The sequence below is a fragment of the Capricornis sumatraensis genome, chromosome 4 (genome assembly GCF_032405125.1).
Source record: "Capricornis sumatraensis isolate serow.1 chromosome 4, serow.2, whole genome shotgun sequence".
Lineage (NCBI taxonomy): Eukaryota > Metazoa > Chordata > Mammalia > Artiodactyla > Bovidae > Capricornis > Capricornis sumatraensis.
In genome coordinates this window covers 127888055-127894151 of record NC_091072.1, presented here as the reverse complement: position 1 = coordinate 127894151, position 6097 = coordinate 127888055, and positions in this window count along the sequence as shown.

Sequence of the window (6097 nt, the reverse complement as noted above, 5' to 3'; positions counted from 1 at the left end):
TTGTACGTGTCTGTGAGTGACCATGCAAGCACCACAAGTGTGGATCTGGGGGTTGCAAATAAATTTTAGTGAGTGGGTGAGTTCACAGATAAGGAATCCACAAGTAATGAGGGTTGAATGTAATTGTTTATTAAAAGCCCTGGTCGTGGGGTAATATGTCTCCACAAATTTAGGTGCTTAATTCCAACAGACATTTTTTAAATTGAAGTATAGTTGATATACTATACTGTGTTAGTTTCAGGAGCACAGCAAAGTGATTCAGGGTGTTTTTTTGTTTGTTTGTTTGTTTGTTTTTCAGATTATATTCCATTATAGATGTAGGTGGTGCTAGTGGAAAAGAACCTACCTGCCAGTGCAGGAGGCATAAGAAACACAAGTTGGATCCCTGGGTCGGGAAGATCCCCTGGAGGAGGGCATGGCAACCCACTCCAGTATTCTTGCCTGGAGAATCCCATGGACAGAGGAGCCTGGTGGGCCACAGTCCATAGGGTCGCACTGAAACGACTTAGCACACACACATAGGTCATTACAAAATACTGAATATAATTCCTTGTTCTATACAGTAAATCCTTGTTGCTTATCTACTTTATTTATAGCAGTTTATATCTGTTAATCCCATATTCCTAATTTCTCCCTCCCTCCCTTCTTTGGTAACCATAAGTTTGTTTTCTGTGTCTGTAAGTCAGTTCCTATTTTGTATGTAGATTTATTTGTATTGTTTTTTTAGATTTCACATATAAGTGATGCCATACAATTATTTGTCTTTGTCTGACTTCATAAGAATAATATTTTCTAGGTCCATCTATGTTGCTGCAAATGGCAATATTTCATTCTTTTGTTTATGACTCAGTGATGTGCTATTGTACATATGTATATCACATCTTCTTAAGCCAGTTGTCTGTTGACGGGCATTTGGGTAGTTTCTATCTATTGGTTATTATAAATACTGCTGCTGTGAACTTTTGGGTGTATGAACATATAAAGAAAACATATGCATCTTTTCGAATTACAGTGTTCATTTTTTTCCAGATATATACCCAGGAGTGGAGTGTTAGCTCTAGTTTTCTATGGAATCTCTATTATTTTCCATAGTAACTGCACCAATTTACATTCCCAACAGTGTTAGACTTCCCTGGTGGCTCAGATGGTAAAGAACCTGCCTGCAGTGCAGGAGACCCAGTATGAGCCCTGGGTCAGGAAGATCCCCTGGGGAAGAGAATGGTTACCCACTCCAGTAATCTTGCCTGGAGAACTCCATAGACAGAGAAGCCTGGCAGGCTACGGTCCGTGGGGTCGCAGAGTCGGACACAGCTGAGAGACCAACACTGCCACTACAGCTACTGCACCAGCAGTGTATGAGGGGTCCCTTTTTTCCACACACTCTCCAGCATTTGCTATTTGTCGAATGTTTGATGATAGCTGTTCTGACCCGTGTGAGGTGATACCCTGTTGTGATTTTGATTTGCATTTCTCTAATAATCAGCAGTGTCGGGCATCTTTTTGCTTGCCTGTTGGCCAGCTGTTTGTCTTCTTTGGAGACATGTCTGTTTAGGTCTTCTGCCCATTTTCTGATTGGGTTGATGTTTTTTATATTGAGTTGTACAAGCTATCTGTACATTTTGGAAGTTGTCTGTTGCATCGTTTGCAAGTATTTTCTACCAGTCTGTAGATTGTCTTTTTGTTTTGTTGATGGTTTCCTTTGCCGTGCAGAAACTTTAAAGTTTGATTGTTGTTCAGTCACTAAGTCACATCCTACTCTTTACCACCCCAGGGACTGTAGCCTACCAGGCTCCTCTGTCCATGGGGTTTTTCCAGGCAAGAATACTGGAGTAGGGTTGCTGTTGCCGTTTCCTTCTCCAGCGGTATCTTCCCAGACCAGGGATCAAACCCACGGCTCCTGCATTGGCAGGCGAGTTCTTTACGAGTGAGCCACCAACCTAGCCCATTAAGTTTGATTAGGTCCCACTTATTTTTGCTTTCATTTCTTTTGCCTTGGCAGACTGATCTAAGAAAACATTGCTCCAGTTTGTCCCAGAGAATGTTTTGCTTATGTTCTCTCCTAGGAATTTAATGGTGTCATGTCTTAAATTTATAATTAAACCATTTTGAATGTAGTTTTGTATATGGTATAAGGGAATGTTCTAATTTATTTGATTTATATGTAGCTGTCTGGCTTTCCCAACACTACTTGTTGAAGAGACTGTCTTCTCCATTGTATATTCTTGCCTTCTTTGTCAAAGATTAGTTGACTGTAAGTGCATGGGTCCAATCAACTTTTAAGATAATAAGTGCTTCTTAGCTAAAAGAATACTTGCTCCCCAGTTGCAAGTTACTGAATAAACCTAGTTCTTCATTATAAAAATTATTAAAATAATAGTGGTTTGAATATAGAAACCTCATAATGAAAACAGTAACAACTCTGCAGTAGAACCTTACTTCTACCTACATCACTGTTTCCATGGAAAAAATGTATTCCAAATTCCAATTAAGATGCTATGGTCCTTCTGCTTCCTGAGTTTTTAGTTCCAATGATGACCAATCCACCACACGCACCTACAGTGTAGGACTTCCATTTTCCCCTCTAGTCTAGTTCTGGGAGCAGAGCTTAAGAGTTGGACTCAGAGGGTATAAAGGAAAGAACAGGGTTGCAGCTTTTAAAAGAGAGTACTTGGGGCTTCTGCTTAGAAGATATGTTTCAAATGACTCTCATGAGTAACCCTGATCATAAAGAAAGGAAGGAATGATTGTCAATATAGCTCCACACTTGACAAAAGCAAAGTGATCCTCCTGCAGTAGAATTTTGGACCATATGGTTATTTGATCTCATCCATAAGGGTGTTTCCTACCCTCCTTAAGAATCTGAAAGATATTATTAGCAGTGTTAAAAATGCAGATGCTGATCTTCGCAATGATGAGGCTGTGGTAGGACGTCTCTGATCAAGAGGATAAATACCCTGAAGTTTATATTAATTAAGCAGTATTATTTATGCTCTGTGTTTTCCCACAACTTTACTATACTCTGTGATATTTAACAGATGTATATGTCTTATGTTCATTTGTATTCAGTTAATGATTAAAAATTCAAGGTGAAAAGATACTAATGCAGAGAGGAAAATATATGATGGTATACTAAAACCTTTATGGAACTTAATAATGAACCTCAGAGGTTTCTTTTAAACAACAGGCTTCCGGGGGTGGGAGAGGAGGACTTTTAATGAGATCTGCTATCTTTCTTCTTAGTTTTCCCAAGTTTAATCTTTTTAAAAATAATTGTTTACTTTTATAATGTTTAAAATTTTAATACTTTAAAGTTTTATTTCCATTTACAGTTGTTGCAAAATATTGGCTATGTTCCCAATGTTGTACAATACATCCTTGAGCCTATCTTACTTCCAGTAGTTTGTACCAGCCACTCCCCTGCTCTGTATCATCCCCCACATCTGGTAACCACTAGTGTGTTCTCTGTGTCTCCTTATCTTTTTATACTCACTAGTTTGTTGTATTTTTGTTTTTAGATTCCACATGTAAGTGATATATAGTATTTGTCTTTCTCTGACTTACATCACTTAGCATAGCAAACTTGTCCATGTTGCTGCAAAAAGCAGAATTTCATTATTTTTAATGGCTGAGTAGTTTCCACTGAATATATATACCACATCTTCTTTATCCATTTTTCTGTTGATGGACACTTAGGTTGCTTCCGTATCTTGGCTATTGTAAATAATGCTGCTGGATACATTGGGGTGCATGTATCTTTTCAAATTAGCATTTTTGGTTTTTTTCAGATATATACCCAGAAGTAGACTTGGAGAGTCATATATTAGTTCTATGTTTCGTTTTTTTTGAGAAACCTCCATATTGGTTTTCCACAGTAGCTGCACCAGTTTACATTCCCCCCAACGGTGCATGAGGGTTCCCTTTTCTCTGCATCCTGGCCAACATGTGTCATTTGTGTTCTTTTTAATGATAGCCATTCAGACAGGTGTAAGGTGATATCTTCTTGTGATTTTTGATTAGCATTTTCCTGATGATTAGTGATGTTGAGCATCTTTTCATGTGCCTATTGGACATCTGCATTTCCTCTTTGGAAAAATGTCTATTCAATTCTTCTGCCTATTTTTTTAAATTGAAGTGTTTGTTTTTTTGATATTGAGTTGTATGAACTATTTATATATGTTGGATATTAATCTTTTACCAGCCATATTATTGGCAAATATTTTCTCTCATTCAGTAAGTTGTCTCATTGTTTTGTTAATGGTTTCCTTTGCTGGGCAAAAGCTTTTAATTAGGTCCAAGTTTAATCTTTAAATGAAACATAAGGGACTAGGTATTAAATACATTTAAGAATTAAAGATTTTAAAATTTAATAAAAAAAATAAATAAATAAATTTAAAAAAAAAAAAAAAAAAAAAAACAAATGGATGGGCACCCTCAATTACAAAGAGATATATAGAAATTATGGGCAGTGTCAGGTGACCTTACTATATGGACGGGAAACTTTACTTTAAATATTAATGATCCTAAGGGGCCATTTCAAGTTCATTTGCATATTAATAAATCTTACTCTGCTATAAAAAAAAAATTCAGCTGTTTTTTATTTTTAATAAAATAATTTAAATATATTAATGTAATACAATATTAGTGTTTGACTACTTTTCATCTTAATTTATCCCCAAAACAAATAATGCCTATTCTATTTTTAGGAAATAGAGTGCCTACCAGGAAAGGAAATCAATCTTATTTAAGTCAGAACTCTTAGGTTTCCTTTCTATAACTGGTCTCTAAATAGATTAGGAATGCTACTGCTGCTGCTAAGTCGCTTCATTCATGTCCGACTCTGTGCGACCCCATAGACAGCAGCCCACCAGGCTCCCCCGTCCCTGGGATTCTCTAGGCAAGAACACTGGAGTGGGTTGCCATTTCCTTCTCCTAGATTAGGAATAGTAGCATATAAACCTCTTGTTTGAAATCTGGTTTGTACACCAGCCTATATAATGTTCCTGGAAATCTAGCTGCAAAGGAACTTTTCAGGCTTTATCTACTGGAATTCTTACATTTCCTTGGCTTTGAAACCCTATTTCCCCAGAAATTTTAACATCTTACATTACTTTGTAAATGAGGGAACACAGTTATGGGAATCAGCTTGTTGCAGGCAAATGGCCCTTTCTCTGGGCAGAAAGAGGCTTTGTGAAGCCACCTTGGCTGCAGTGGAGACAGCTGAAGCAGCATACTGGGAACCTCAAGTCTTTCTTCCCCTTGTTTTCAGGACGACAGAAAATATTTTGTACCTTCTCTAGAAAAAGTAATTAGGTTTATTCTCCTTCATTTCACATGTGTTCTGACTCTGCCCAGGTGACCAGGTGACCTAGAACTGCCTTAGGTCCTGTAAGAAAATGTGCAAGGACTAAGTTAATATTTTGTAGGAAAAGTTTTATTGTTTTTTAAATAAGTTTTTTGATAAGTAATTAATCCTGAAATGCCAGTGCCATTGTAAACCATTAAACAAATTTAAATGTTTTCTTTAATTAAATCAATCTTTATTACATGTCATAAACTTTAACATTCTTTTTTAAAAACAGCAAAGAAATAGGAAGATGACAATGGGCAAACAAATTGTAGACTGACTAAGGATTTTTATTAAACACAGGAACAGTTGAGTTTTTAAAAACCCACAGGAAAAAGAATTGCATGTGATTGATTTTTAGTAGGGTAGTAATAACTTTTAATCAATAGAAGAAATCAAGGCATTTGATTTGACCATATGAGAATGTAAAATTTTCTGTTTCACTTTATTTATGCAGCTAAATAAAATATCAAACACTGGGGAAGCACAACAAGTAAAACAGAAAGATTGAGGTTTACATTATTGGAATAGCTCTTTAATTTAAGGCAATTATCTAACTCCTTGTTAAATAAATAGGAAGAGGACAAGTAGCTCGTACACAGGAAGGATCAGTCAAAGAAGGATTACATAACCTCAGGAAGATATCTTTACAAATGTTGGCAAGGCTGCAGAAGCTGGTTCAATTATTTATGATTTCTAAAATGACCAGAAAAAACGTTTTTCTTTTTTTTAACCTCAGAAGTTATCCTAATG